General features: G+C 41.8%; 3 pseudogenes; 2 read left to right on the forward strand and 1 right to left on the reverse strand.

The window, feature by feature from the left end:
* Positions 1-233: 233 nt before the first annotated feature.
* Positions 234-7,910, reverse strand: LOC119037744 (acyl-CoA (8-3)-desaturase-like; annotated as a pseudogene).
* Positions 7,911-9,645: 1,735 nt separating this feature from the next.
* LOC119037743 (chromatin assembly factor 1 subunit A-like) lies at positions 9,646-11,988 on the forward strand (annotated as a pseudogene).
* A 1,121-nt stretch (positions 11,989-13,109) lies between these two features.
* LOC119037742 (SNW domain-containing protein 1-like) lies at positions 13,110-14,707 on the forward strand (annotated as a pseudogene).
* Positions 14,708-16,055: the final 1,348 nt, after the last annotated feature.

Raw genomic sequence — 16,055 nt, forward strand, 5'->3', positions numbered from 1 at the left:
CTGAGAAGTGGATCAGTAACGTGAGCTCACCCCTTTCCTGGGTGGAATTTCACGGCCAGTTCTCCTCCTGATTTCTGGGCTCAGTTCGTCTTCCCTATTCTGACACCTTCCTGACTCCCTCTTTGCTCACCAACCATTTGTATTTGACACACTAGAAAAAAATAAACAAAACTCACATGCCTGCCCCAGCAGCTCCATCTCTTCTTCCAGGGGGCTTGCATATTCTCCCACCCTCATTGGGTCATAGACCTGCCTAGAAGATAAAGGGGAGGGGTTTGAGCCAGAGTCTTTAGCTCTGCAAACCAACCCGCTCTGAAGATTGGAATTGGGGCAGCATTGTCCCTCAAACTCCCCTCCGCTTTGGCTCTAGAGGCTCCTGTTTCAGATGGGGGGAGGGGCTGTTTGTTATTGGTGAAGATAGGCATCAAGCCAGAGTTGCCAGGACTCCTTCAGTGAGTGAACAATGTTAGCAAAGGCTGAGAGCAGGGGTTTGGACTGGTACTCTGTGCTGTGCTTGACACACAGGGACTGCATCACAGGAGCCACTTTGTGGTAACTGTGTTGAGACATCATGGGGAAAAGGTGGTGCAGTCTGGAAGTTGAGGTGTCTGCTGAACCCGTCATTGAAGGTGGACTTGTGGGCGTTGAGTGTTGCCTGGAGCTGGGTGGAGGCGGTGATCAGTGTGCATGGGAGTTTGGTTCATCTGTGTCACCCACACAGGCCAGTCACTTTCTGGGAACCTGACCATGAAGAAAAGGCTCAGGAGGCCTTTTGCTCCTAACAATGACACGGAAGTGAAGAAGCTGAGGATGTAGAAGGTGATTATTTAGGTCAAGCCCACCCACTTTTCCCACTGGATGGCAAAATAGAAGATATACTACTGGTTGTAGAGAGGCAGCAAGGCTGGGGGCCCAATCGAGAAGTATTTTTGCTAGTGGGTGTATGGCATGTGCTTTTCGTCTGTTTCTTAAGTTTCATAGAGAGGATCTTTCCCCAGATAAAGAAGAAAGGGTACATGTTGATGTCTTGGTCTTTGTGGAAACAGTGGGGCTTGACATGGCTCTGAAAGTGCATGTGGTTCCACCAGCTGGCAGGGCCCCCTTCAGGAGGCCAGTCAGGAAATGGTGTAGCAGGCGGTTCCACACAGAGGCGCAGAACACAGACGGGTGGCCAAGGTCATGCTGCAGCCAGCCGGCCTGGGCAGGCACTGTGCTGAGCAGCACTGCTCAGAGGAGGAGGGGCACGAGGAGGTGTCAAAGATCCAAAGAGTGAGCCAGGTAGCACCATTCAGCCCCAGGACATGTAGCAGGTGCAGCAGGAAGAAGACATGGTTGGGCTGAAAAAGAAACGCCGGTCTGTTCCAGTATGGCCTGTAGCTTTTTATTCCCAGTAAGCTGAACATTGGGCTGCTCTGGAAACAGTTCTCCAATCAGGAGAGAGTTTGCGCACTTCCTCACAAGGGCCTTGTTGATGATGAATCCCTAACATCCTGCCCTGGTAATGGCTGATAACCTGGGAATCACTTAGTATCTTAACTTCAGTTTTATCTGTGAGGTGGAGGTAATAATGGCACTTCCCTTCTAGGGTTAAGGAGGATTAAATGAAGTAAAGTTTAATACTTAGTAAAGTGTCTAACACAGGGTTCTCTCAGTAATGTTAGTTATTATTATTATTAGTATTACTATTATTATCACCTGAAAATAGTGTATAACAGTGTGATTGATTTTTATGGAGGTTTTAAAGACAAAGAGTTAAATTGATGCACTGTGTTACATTATAATTCTTGCAACAATTATGCTTCGATTTTTTGGTAACAGAGCTTCAGCTATGAGCCAAGTTTCATCATTTTCTTCAAAGCCTGCCAATAGACTGTTTAGTTATGAGATTCTAGAGTGACCGCTAAAGAATAGGCTATATTTTAATGTTTTTCTTAATTATGTTTTTCCCTTTATTTGGAAATCACAGTTTGATGGCTATAATTAAATAAAGTCAAACTAAAAGTGATGATGGGTTTAGATAATTTCCTAACGTATTGAGATACTGTGCTATTTATATGTCTTTTCTCCACCCCCCCCCACATTCCTCTATACAGGTCAGTTTCTATCCATGCAAATTACTCAGAGTCAGTCTGTGTCTCTCTGTCTCTCTCTGTGTCTTTCCTGTTTCATCCTTTCATCTCTCTTTCTGTTTGTGAGTCAGGGTATAATGGTGGTGGCAGGGGGTAGAGGGCATCTTCGTTAGCCTCACACTTCTAATGTTAATGTAGCTTCAACCAGGACATACCTTAATATAGGTATGTTCCTTTTTAAAACTTGATTTGTGTTAATGATTTATTATGCTTATTGAAACAAACAAACAAAAAACTCTGTGTGTGTGTGTGTGTTCATGTTGGGGCAGGGAGAGAAAGAGTTAGAAAAAGAGGAGTTGCATTTTTTTGGTTTGGAATTGCTCTATCCCTGCTCCTGCTTTTATTATCCCTCTCTGTTCACGAGGGAGGAGGGGTCTCTCATTTTTAAGTAGCTTCTCTCCTTATGCTCTTTATTCTAGTCATACATCTTTTATGTATGAACCATTGAAATCTTGGTTATTTTTTTTCTGTTGTGAAGTTGATTTCACCAAAATTATTCTTGTGTTCTATAAACACTTTTAAGATCCCCCCATCTCAGGAAAATCTTATAAGGATTTGATTTCTGTCTTAGGTAGCTGTTCTGTCTCTTCCCTGTTTAGCTTGTTAGCAGGATACTTTTTGTTCTGTTTACTCACCATTTGGTCCTAATTTTTACTTTTCTTTTTTTGTTGCTGTTAACAAGGATGCTAAGTCTGTTCTTTCAAAAGGCATTTTTATGGGCTTTTACTCACCTTTACATTTCGTTTACCCCTGGGATGAGTGATAGGGGTAGAGTGTAAATGAACTCTGTAGGAAAGTGTAATAAAACTTCAATCCAAACCTTTTGTTCTATTCCCTGTGACCAAAAAAAGGGGTTCCTTTTAAGTGGATCATTGTGGGGCAGGGATGAAAGGAATGTCTTGATTATATAAGATACAACTTTTACAAGGGGGGGACCCCAAAATGACCAGAACAATCTTCTGGAGGATAGGCCCCTATAGTACAGACTTACCTCACTAGGCTAGTGTTCTAGGAACCCATCTATATCAGTGTACCAGCTGGTGCTATTGTGAGAGGCTGTGTTAGGCCTCAGTAAATTTTTTTAAAGACTCTTTCAACTCATTTGTCCATTTCATGATGGGTGATTTATGTGAGTGCACCAGTCCACACCACACTGAGCGTTCAGCAGTTTTTGACCAAAAATGGTATGACCCCATGCTGCACCCTCCCTATTCACCCGATCTTGTCCCAGAAGACTTTTTTTTTGTTTCCTTAGATGAAAAAAAAGTCCTAAAAAAGAAAGGTTTTGCTGATGTGGAAGAGGTGAAACAAAAAACATCAGAAGCACTAAAAGGTATTAAAATTGATGAGTTCAAAAACTGTTCTGAGCAGTGAGCACCAAAAAAAAGTGTCCATAGGTGTATTGCCTGAAACGGAGAGCACTTTGAAGGTGACTAAAGTTTAAACCTGTGAGAATAAACACACAATTCTAATAAATGAATTCCATTTTGAGGCGCTACCCCCTTATATATTCCCGGCAGTTTTAAAAATAATTAGTTCATAGCAATTATCTTTACTTTCTTTAAAATGATAACTTAGCATTTAAAAATGAAAAATAAATGGTTGCCATCACTATAGCCAGGTGTTGAAAGACAAATACCATATGATCTCACCTTTTGCAAGAAGCTAAACAACAAAACAAACAAGCAAGTAAAATGTAACCAAAGACACTGAAATAGAGAATGGGGACAGTGATCAGAGTGGAGAGGGGAGGGAATTTCAGGGGAAATAGGGGAAGGATTTAGAGGAACAAGTATAAAGGACACATGGACAACAACTAAGGGGGGTGGTGGGGGGCTGGGATGGGAGTAATAGACAGAAAACTGTACTTGAAAAATAATTAAATAAAAATGAAAAAAAACGCAACGAAGTTCTCCAATCTTCCCCAGCTTCCTTGCAGGTAAGTACCCTGTGGACACTCTGGCCTTTGGACTCTTCCCCTGTGGCTGCAGACATAAGAATCTCCTGTATCAGCTGGGCTCCAATAAGGGAAACAGACACTCCCTGAGTACTGTGGAGTAGGCATTTGTGACAGGAGCAGACCTTGCACAATTGTGGGAGAAGCTGGGGAATAGAGGCGCTAACCAGCCCCTCTGAGGCACTGGCCCGGGTGGACAAATCAGCTTGCCAGAGAGTTTGTGGAGCGACACGTCTGGAGCTGCTGGAGTAGAACTGTAACAGAGAACTGGAGGAACAGTCTCTGGAAGGTTACTGTTTCTGTTTCTGGTGATGGTTAGGATTCCTGGCTACTAGCAGAGTTAGTAGTTTGGAAGTAGAGCTGAATGCAGAGTAGGGGGGAGTGAGAACTGGTGGAATCTATTGGTTTGTCTACGTCTGTCTCTTGACATCAAGAAGGTTAAAGACAAGCTGAGATCTGGGAGATCTTTGTGTGTCTCACTGCCTTTAACTAGGATGCCCCTCAAAGGGGATGCTCCTCAAAGAGTAATGGCTGCTGCTTCACTTCTCATTCCAAATCACACTGATTTTTCTTTGGACTCCTTCTAACAGAACCATACAGGAGAAGATTCTGGGAAAAATAGCCCACTTGATAAAATACTAAACAGCTGCAGACCAGCTCTTGTCAGCGTGGCATCCATTCACACTGCTTTCAACCATGTCTATATCTCACAGCTAACTCATGGTTTTACCTAACACGATGCATCTACATGCACCTGAAACATGCTGACATTTACTATGTTCTCCCAATCAAGGACACAAAGTCTCATAGTCATTTCATTCATTTTTGGGATGTTCATTCTTTTGCTAGGTAAATCACACTCTTTTGATACCATCTAACTTATGTATTAACATATTAGGTTAATTGCTTTTAACACATATTATGTTAGGGGAACAGGAAAAAGGAAAATAATAAAGGAAAACATTGCAGAGACTGTGCCAATTGCCAATTGTGTTTTTATCCAATAATGTGGTCCAGAGGTGGGGAAAGAACCATGGATTAATTTGAAGGCTACACTGGGATTAATTACAGTGAGAGAGGCCTGAGTCAAAATGTCATTAATTGCCTGACTTTGATGGCCTGTGCTGTGACTGGCTGGTCCACTGTGGTGTTTTGGTTCTCCAGAAATTATCTCCATTCAGAGCCAGTGTCCAATAATTCCCCCAAGGTCTGGTTATTCTGTCTTCTGCAATGCATGGCCACTCTGGTAAAACACTCCATGTCCCTCAGGAAGGGCTAAGAAAAATATTTATGACGTATTATTTGGCAACGTACCAGGTCCTTCCTCAAGGGCCTCAGCCTTTCTTTGACTCAGGTTGCTCTTGGACTTGGTTAAAAGCTGTGACTTTTAATAATTTGAGTCAGACATTCATTCTTCTTCCCAAAATAAGTTTTGTTTATAAAAATCAAGTAAGACTTCAGTACTTGGCTCATATTAGGTACAACATTATAAATTGTCAAATGCCAAGGATCTCTGTTGGTCATATCATTTTAATTACTGCTTTGGCTCTGCTGCTTATTATAGTAATACTTAAAAGTTCCAATTAACCCTTGCCATATCAACAAATTTAGCCCAAACAAAAATAATTTTTCTTCTGCTACAACTCAACATGCTTACATATCTCCATTGTCATAAATATCTACTCAGACTTCTGCTGATTAAAAAAAATGACTACCATACCTTGCAAATCTTTGTATCAGTATGGTCATTAGTTTGAACCTGACCTCTCAGAGATTGCCAGGACTTAAGTCTGGCTGTAGGTCTAGAAGCAAGGAGAGCTGTTGGGAGTCGGTCTTGAATAAGTAGATCCCTTGATCAGGAGAGACCATCTCCACACTTGAACAAGGGCACAGGGCTGTTCTTACTGGCAAATGAAGACCAGCAGAGTCTAGGGAACTGAGGGTCTATACTTCCTGGAAATCTGCCCATCATACTTTTTAGGTCCTGCTTTGTCACAATTAACGCTGTCCTATCAAGTTGGAACTTTGACTGGGGTTGTATTTCAGTCAACTGGGGGTCTGGAATTTGGGCTTTCCAGAAATCTTCGCCTACAACTAAGGAAACCAGGGTACCTTTTGGGGGCAGATGGAGAAATTTTTGTTTCCTGACCAGTCCTTGAGATGGAAATTTAGCTTCCTGAGCCCATCATTTTTTCCTCCATGTTTTCTAATGCATTTGAGACAACCATTTAGATCTCTACTTTTATTTGTGTTGTAATTTTCTAGAAGAGCAAATACTGATCACTCAGTGCCTTGCCTTCTATGGGCCTTTGAATAAAAATGATAATTTAAGTGGCATTTTTTGCTACTGCATGTTGCAAAATACCAGAGATCCCTTTATCACTACCAACAGGGTCATCAATGTTGTTATTACTATTCAGTCAGATAACTTTTTTTTTCTCATTCTTAAAGTTCTTTTTCCCTGGAACCACTCTTGGTACCAATACTTATAGCAGTTAGTAGCAGGGAAATAGAGCCATTTTGAGTGTTAATGGAACAGAACTTTACACACTTGTAGGAGATAAAGAAATAAAAAACAAAAGGGCGATTTGGAGATCAGTGAAAACCACAAACCAGTTTTTCTAAAGTGCCAGCACAGGTGGCTAAATTGGTATTTTTGAGAGAATTTGTGAAGCTGGATGTGCCCATCGGCCAGTGTGGGATGCGAAGGAAAACATCAGGAAAAGTCTGTGGAAGGTGGTTGCCTGCATGACTGGTGGTGGACGTGGTATCACTGTTGATTAGAAAGGCTGTTAGCCAGGACATGGAGTGAAGGTGAGTAAGAAGCTAAACCCTCTGCCCCTTTGCATCTATTTCCAGTGCGGAGAGAGCAAAGACAGGAGGAATCTCCTAAAACTCTACATCTGTCTCTCATTGTCTCTAGCTATGAGGACTTTCGAGTGTAATCACTGCTATTTCACTTCTGCCTTCTAAATTTGGGGGATATTTTTATGTTGGCCACCTCTAACTGGAAAACTTAAAGAGGAAAGGGATTCTGAAAAATGTAGTTTGAGATTGGCCAAATGGACACAGAATAAGCCCTCCACCCCCCTGTGCAACCTGCTGGCTTCTTTTTATTCCTGCCATGTAGTCCATATGGACCACATGTTGAAACAGTGGCCTTATATAAGATCCAAGTGTCTTGGACTGCTGAGTGACTGCAGAGAGGACAATTGGCCTGGAGAGTCACCCAAAGTACAAAGACTTTGTGAGAGGAAGATAAATGAACTTTTGTTCTGTTAATCCACTTAGGTTTGGGGTTGTGATGGCAGCCTAGGCTGTTCTGATTCACACACTCCTCCTTCCTTAAAGCAAGGGAAATCAAGCAAGGTGGGTCTCTCTTGGGGGGCAACAGAGGATGCCCTCTTGCAGTGAAAAGAGTTCCTGCTTTTTAAAGAGGATCATTATGGCAAAGCCCCTCCAGGAGAAAAACTCTTCCTGTAGCCAGTATAGCTACTTGCATTGTAGTGTTTTGTGGAGTGAACCGCACCTTAGCAATCCCTCTACTATCACGTGAAAGGGGTCACCGATAAAGATGATGGTAGAGTGGAGGAGGCCGTGTGTTAACAATCATGTCCCAGACTGAGCTGAGAATCTCCAGTGTTGCCCAAGTGTTGGATGACTTTTGACTCTAGGCTCACCTGAGTGAACTCTGCCCCCTTCCAGGGCTGTTTTACCACATTCACTGTTCTTTTGATTCCTGTCTCTTTACTTTCTCCATTACTACTTCTGCCTTCCTCTTGTTCTAAACCACTTCTCTCTGAGTTCTCATCCGTGTTATACATCCTTATCTTACATCATAGACGCTCATACATGCATTTTACTTCAGTTGCTAACTCCTTGAATTCCACTCTCACAACTCTGAGTATGGTATAAATGTTTATTGTCATTTTGATGTCCTGCTGCAACATCCAGTTCAACGTCTCTAAAGCCAAACTCATTCCTGTTTAGTAAAATTGTTTCTTTCTCATTTCCATCTTTCTGTTATCTATTCTATCTCCTAGTCAGCCAGGCTAGAAACCTTTCTTGACTTCTCATAACCAATTTGTCATATTCTATAAAATTTCCCTCATTTATCATTAGACCTTCAAATCCCTCTGATCAGTAAGTGAGAATTTTGGGCCAGTGAAAATCCCAGGGCCTTTAAATACATTTATACATTTTTATTGACATGTATATAATTTGAACTTATATTTAAAGCTAAATTCCACTACTTTTGTAGTATAATATTATTTGTGTTTGCCATTTTTCCCTCAAATATAGTATATTTAATCTCTTCTCTAATTGCTACATGTAAAAATAAATGAAACGAATTTCAGGAGTATTTGTGATAAAGAAATACTAACAAATGAGTGCACATATGCCAATTAAAAGAGAAAAAATTTAAGTTTAAACAAATTTATTAGTTATTAATAAAAAAGATCTTGATCTTCTTTGGACAAACTTAGACAACTTATTATTAAATATAGCAATAAAATCAAATGGGAATATTTATGTAACTTGTTTATTTATATCTGGAAAATATGGGAAAATTATAACTTGATATTTAAACAGTAGTCCTCTAGGAATTTTTAAGACAGTAATATTTAATAGCAAAAGAAACTTATAGAATTGCAGTTATAATAAAGTTGGGATATATTTTGAGATAATGGAAGATTTGTTCACAATTCACAATTCACATCTGTTTGCATTTTTAAAAGTTCACTCTGAAAACACCAAAAATGGTGCCCTGGAGAACCCATTGATGTGTAGAAGGAGATACTGAGAAAGAATAGACAAAAGAGATGGGAGAAGTATTTGAAGAGAATAGAGTCACAGGAGCCAAAGGAAGATACTATTTTATAAATGAGGGAGTTCACAAGGAATTTAATATCACTTTTACTCTCCCCATGAAAGGGTAGCTCTCACCAATATCTGTTACTTTTTCCTCCATTGGGAGCAATGAGTGATGGGATTGGAGGAGGCAGGAATTCCCATGTTAGGGGTTGAAGCTGGAATATAATGTGTCTGAGAATGATTCTCTTATATTCCACAGCTCTCTATCTCTTGACACTTTGGCTTGATAGGCAAGCCTATGGGAAACTTAGGGTGCAGGAGAGAAGTACAATTTGTAAGTTCAGTCTTGTTCCCATCTTTGTGAAGTCAGCCCCTATCACCATCCGTTGTTCTTTGTTATCCTCTTTGAACCACAATGAACAATTCAGACTTTGCTGCAGAATGATATGAAAGAGGTGGAGAATACATTCAAAAATCTATCTACTATGATGAATTATAAATGTATTCCTATTCTGTTCCCCATTTCAAATTGTATTCATTTATATAATTCAACAGGAGTTATATATTCAGTCAAATTTTGATATAAAAATGCTCCAGATAGCACAATGCCAGCAGTAAAAATATGACCCAGATTTGCACAATCAGAACACCCTCTAATTATTAAATTACTGAGGAGAAGTTAATGCCCAGAATAAATTTGCTTCTAAATTAAATTCTCAAGGACCTTGAGCTCCTGCTGGAATGATGCTGGAGGAGCCGGTGTAGAGGGCACCAGGCACCAGGGGAGTGGCCACAGCAATGGATTTCAAAGACAGACTGATGTTTCCAGTAAAGAAATTATTATGAGAGAGAGGAATGGAGGGAGAGAGGGAAAAAATCAATGTGAGAGAAACATTGATTGATTGCCTCCTGTTTGCGCCCTGATCAGGGATCAAACCCGAAACCTAGCTTGTCTGTCCTTCAAGCACCCGAATCTTGCCCCAAAGGAGAAAACCAAGGATGGGTCAGGCAACACAAGAAGCCCTTCAAGTTCTCCCACACAAAGCCAAGTCCCTAATGTAGAAACCTTTTTGGATAACTTGAAGAACAACTTTCATATGGGTTCTGACTTAGATTTTAGGCCAAAACTTTTCAGTGAGAAGGTTCTCTTAGATAACTTTTTAAGAAGTAGAGTCAAAACCACTATTGGCAAGACCACAGTCATTGATTTGATGGAGGACTTGAGTGACCAACCAAATGACATTGCAGCATACAGTTAACTAAATTCTGTAGCCTATCCCTCCTTGGAGGAGACTGTAATGGGGTCAGAGAAGAAGTGGAAGAAGAGCAGGTGCTGCCAAAGGTTAGAAGGGCAGCATGGCATTTTTTTAGGAGACTCTTCTAGACATTCTATACAAAACAGAGGAGGAGGCCGCTGGCTCAGGGGACACAGAAAGAAGTGGAGATGGGCAGAAAGCAGTTCACAGCTGCCCCACATTGATAGATGACCTGAGAACATGCTCAGAGAAGGACCAGGATGGTGGGAGTAAAGCTGGGGATATCTTGGTCAAAAGGGAGGTGCCCATGGTGGTCTTGCAGGTCTTGATCCAACCTGGAGCACAGTCTCCAGCAACTCCTCTGAACCAGGGCATACCTTTGGAGAATGAAATGCTGGAGTCTGGCCCTGAAGAAGACTCTGTCTTCAGCCATTCATCCCCGAGCTCTTCCTCTTCTACCAGCTCATCCAAGGGATAGTTTCCTTCTGAAAATCAGCACAGCAGCCCTAGTCCATTCCCCACCTCCATAGCTGTCTGCAGATCATGGAGAGGAGCAAAGTAGATGGTGTTCCTGAAAGGAAGAAGTTTGACAGGATAAAGCTCTTACAGTTTTCTGAGAATCACCAACTAGCATAATGGGGATGTGGAATAAGAGGGTGATGGTCATCCATCCAAGGAACCCCCAGGCCCAAGACAGGAAGTTCCTGGACTATGATGTAGACAATGATGAAGTGTGGGAAGAGGAGGAGCTGGGAGATTCTCTCTCTCACAGTGAAGGTGGATGATGGTGATGAAGTAGGAGATGATGAAGATAAGGATGATGGTTTTTTGGTGTCCCATGAGTACTTGTCTGAGAATGAGGGAGTAACTGAGGAATGTGATGATCCTGAGAACTACAAGGTCCTTCAGAAGCTGAAGGCCAAGGAGTGGGATGAGTTTTTAGCCAAGGGAAAGCAGTTCCACGTGCTCCAGCCCATGAAGGTTGGCTGCATCTGAGCTGAAGACGATGATAGCGCCAGCTGAAGGTGCTAGAGCAGTTCATGGCATGCCTTCTAGAAGACAGTCCCTTCTGAAGAGGAGCAGATGCCTAAGGTCTCCAAGAGAGAAGAAGAACCAGCACAATCGGCCCAGCTGCTCTCTCTGTTCCATGGGAATGTGAATGGAAGCAAAGTGATCATCTGAGAATTCCAAGAGTGCTGCTGCCAAGGACTGCTCAGCAATGACACCAGGAGTCCTGAGAACAGATCTGTAAGCCCTCTGAGCCCTGGCTCTTCCCGCCCACAGACCCCACCACCAGTGAGAACAGCACCATCCTCCAAGGTCAGGATCAAGTGGATTATTTCTGAGAATGAAGTGTGTGAGAAGAGGCCAGATTTCAGGATGTGCCGGTTTATCCACCCACAAGGGGTTGAAGAGCTTTGATCAGGAGCACCTGACCGTACCGTGCCAGTGGAGTTATGTCAACATGGTTCTGTTGGCCACAAGGGAGGACAGTAACAGTGTTCTGGTCACAGGGCCCAGCCAGGGACACCCATCTTGCTGAAGAGGAAGTCAGCAGGCAGGACGTACATCACCCAGTTAATGAAGAAGCACAGGCATTATGGGCAGGTAGGAGCTGGGCACCTGGATGGCTTCCAGGCAGACACAGAGGAGGAGGATGGCAGCTGTGTAATGATGGACATCTCAGATGTTGCTGAGGTCCCAGGACCTGTGTGGAGCCACTCCTGGAGCTGGAAGGCCTGTGCAAATGGGCACTGATGAGAGCTCCTTGCCCCCCACCTCCCAGTTCACTTGGCCCCTCCTGAGCACCCCAACTGGCCAGTGTGTGTAAGTAGAATGGTTAAGGTTTTCTCAGATGATTCTCAGATACTTGGAAGTCCTTTGGTTCCTACAAAGAACACTTTGTCCTGCTTTGCATACCCATTACCCACCAAGAGTTGGAAAGTATATAGGATGCTTGATTCATTCTTTCTGATATTCGTAAAAAAATTTCCTCCCAAAGCTGCGTTTATATCTGCTTTTTAATAAAGCATTATTGCAATAAGTTGGGCTGTATGGGGAAGCCTAATCTTGCCCAAAGGACCCTGAGCAGGCACTATGATGAGATGCTTATGAATGAATTGGAGCCCTGCCCATGCAGCTTAGCACCGGGGCCTGGCATGAAAGTGTATAATGTTATTGTCTAGTCCTGAAAAAAAATTAAATCCCCAGAGAATTAAAATCCAGAATTTAGTTCTCCATTACATTTTATTGTGCTGATTTTCAATTGATTTGGGGTTTTAAGTAAGTAAAGATGCTTTCAGGAGCTACAACCTACAGTGTCTTCCACTGGTTTCTTTAAAGGAGCTGAGAATCGATCAAATAAACTGAAACATCACAGTACTACTTGCTCATTCATATGACTGAGAAAGCTCAAAAATCCATAGGCTCACAGCAGCAATCCTAGCAAAATAATACAATGAGGGTTTACAATATAATACCATCCAGACTCTCACCACAGATGTCAGTCGAGAATCATGTATCTAGAAGACAGATAGAGAAAAAAATGATAGAAATACTTTTGGTTTTAACTTCTCTATGATAATGGTCAGTTGGCTATCAATAGTTCCCATTTCTGCAAGCCCAGAGTTTTCATAAATTCAAAAAGTCCTTTTAATTCCCTTGTTTTTGATTAATCTTTATGATTTTCATGGCTTCATCTGTACCACTTACATTCTTTTTTAGCAGGACTAGATTATTTTTTCATTATGGGTCATTTAGCAGTAGCTAAGAAACAAGATAAGTCTGGGAATACGTGATTTTAGATTTCTTCTACCAATGTTCAGGCACTGTTCCAAAAATCTTCACTCCTACAGATTAGAAGATGCTTACTTCGTTTGGCACTGTGCTTCATATTTCAGGCTGAGTCACCTCACAATAGTACATGCATGAAAGTCTGCTCATTCTGAGAAGATGGTGCTCACTAGCTTTTTACCTGCACCTACTCAGCTTTCTCAGGACCAGCTTAAGGATGAAGAAAAGGCCAAATCCCAGAGATCGTGACAGACTGCACTGGTGTCCTCCGGCAGGGAACCTCCCCTGTACAGGTACTGGAAGGGCTGGATACCTCAGTTATTAGAGGATTTTGGAGATGGAGGTGCTTTTACAGAGATCCATGTGGCCCAGTATTCACTGGATATGGGGTGGAAGAAAAAAATGTCAAGTGCACTGGCCATTCAGGTGGATGCTGAAGGAAAAATTAAATACAATGCAATTGCTGGACAAGGACAGTCAAAAGAAAGGTCATTTATAATAAGTACACTGACCTAGTTCCCAAGGAAGTCATGAATGCAGATGACCCAGACCTGCAAAGGTGTGATGAAGAAGCTATTAAAGAGATAACAGAAAAGACAAGGGTGGCCTTAGAAAAATCTGTTTTACAGAAGGTTGCTGTGGCCAGGCCAGTGCAAGCAGCTGATAAATTGGATTCTGCTTAGTGTATCAGATACACACCATCTCAGCAAGGAGTGGCTTTTAATTCTAGACCAAAACAGAGGGTTATTCGGATGGTGAAAATGCAGAAAGATCCAATGGAGCCTCCAAGGTTCAAGATTAATAAGAGAATTCCCTGGGGATCACCTTCTCCTTCTATACCTGTCATGCATTCTCCTAGCCAAAAGATGACTGTGAAGGAACAACAAGAGTGAAAAATTTCTTCTTGTATTTCAAACTGGAAAAATGCAAAGGGTTATACAAGTACATTAGAGAAACATCTGGCTCCTGATGGAAGAGGATTGGAGACCATTTACATCAGTGAAAATTTTGCCAAACTGGCTGAAACCCTCTACGTTGCTGATCGAAAGGCTCATGAAGCGGTGGAAATGTGTGCTCAAGTAGAGAGAAAGATGGCTCAAAAAGAAAAAGAGAAACATGAAGAGAAACTTTGAGAAATGGCCCAGAAAGCCAGGGAAAGAAGAGCTGGGAGCAAAACCCATGTGGAAAAAGAGGATGGGGAGGCACATGAGAGGGATGATATTAGGCACAACAGGTGAAAAGAGAGCATGGCCAGAATTTTTCCAGGGCATTTCCTGATAAGAGGTCAAAACTGCAGAGAAGTGAAAATTGAGATATCAGTGAGGCCATTGCACTTGGTGTGCCCAATCCTCAGACTTCCAGTGAAGTTCAATATGACCAAAGGCTGTTCAACCAATCCAAGGGTATGGACAGTGGTTTTGCAGGTGGAGAAGAATAAATTTGCAATGTTTGTGATCAAGCCTGGAGAGGTGGTAAAGATATGTCCCAGAATATTTACTGGTTCCGTAAAAATTTGGATAAGGCCATGTATGGCCTAGAAACCAGAATAAAGACCAACAGATTTGTTCCTGATAAGGAGTTTTCTGGTTCAGACCATAGTAGGCAAAGAGGTCAAGAAGGGCCAGTTTAGCTGGAGGAAGATCCTTTTGGTTTGGACACATTTTTGGAAGAAGCCAACTAGCACTGTGACTTGAAAGACCCTCAGCAGCTGCCCCAAGGAACATGAGCATGAAGGCAAGAAGAGGAGAAAGGAGTAGATAGACCTCTTCATAGTGAATGGACTATTATCCATAACCCTAATGAAACAAGTCATATGGGGAACACCTTGTAAATGGACCAGATAAAAACCAAATCTGGGTATCATACTCCAGCACTACTTTTTTGTTATAGGAGAAAGGACAGATGGAAAATTCTACTTTGGGCTATTCAGTTTTTTTTAAAGAGTGAGTTGTGTTTGTACTTCTCCCACCTTTTGGCATTTATAGAACATACTGCCCCACACATGAAATTAAGATCACTTCCTTTTGTTTGATGTTAGTACTTTGGGGTTAATAATTTGTGTAAGAGTGACAGCTTATAAGTAAAGTTACCCCAACCACAGTGAGTGAGTAGAGGATATTCACATATTGGAATCGTCCTGCCAAATAAAGTTTGCCCCTATTGTGCTCTGTTTTAATCTGGAGTGGGGAAAATTAAATGCTTGCTTGGTGCACCTATTTGTTTAAAATAAAAACATTTAGACAATAAAAGAGAAAGTCTGCTGATTCTGATAGTAGCCTTTCCTAGTTCTAGCAAAGGTCTTTCTTGTGCTGTGTGGGCCCAAGTCCTAGAGTAAATTAGGAATCAACGGTTGAAATCCTGAAGGGAGTCTTTCCTGGCCTCAGGAAAGATCACTGTATTTGCAGTTATGATCAAATGTCTGCTCATTCTATTTAGAGGTTCTGAAATGCCCATCATGACTTAGACACATCTCTTTTCTGGTTTAACTTTATTATGATTTTCAGCTCAAGCCCACCAGTTAAAGTCATTCTTAAAGCTCCAACTGGCCACTTGTCAATTTGTACTCAAGTCCAGCTGCATAGCCCAAGCCTGTTAATACTAGCCACACTCATGTATACTCCAACTAAAATATATACCCCTGCTGACTTCAAAATTCAAAGAACTAAGAAGACACCACTTGTTAAAGTATTCATTTCAGCTGGAGCAGAGTGTTCATTCTTTTCCTGTCTTACTTTGATCAAAAACTATTAAGTCTTGAACCTACCCTTAAAATTTTCCAGTCAGTACATCTTGTGTTAGGGATTTAGGACGACAACCATACTCCTCCTCTATTTTGTGGATATCAGCATTATTTGTTGATAAAGTTAGATTGGAAAATTTGGCTTAGACTTGAGGCCAAAATGGGCCCTTTTCTTATTTCCTCCTTGAATGATACTACTCTTCCCATTAGCAGGCACATGGCTGGAAAACTACAGGTTTCACCTTCCTGTGGTGAAGAGTCCTCCTGAGTTATGTGCATGGAAGAAGCAGGAGAAAGGAAGAACATAAAGTAAAGCTTGCAGACCAGTAACTTAAAAATAAGGGGCAGCTTCCATGAGAAGTGTT

This window comes from Artibeus jamaicensis, unplaced genomic scaffold, assembly GCF_021234435.1.
Source record: "Artibeus jamaicensis isolate MK-2021 breed Jamaican fruit bat unplaced genomic scaffold, CSHL_Jam_final contig_391, whole genome shotgun sequence".
In the NCBI taxonomy this organism is placed as follows: Eukaryota; Metazoa; Chordata; class Mammalia; order Chiroptera; family Phyllostomidae; genus Artibeus; species Artibeus jamaicensis.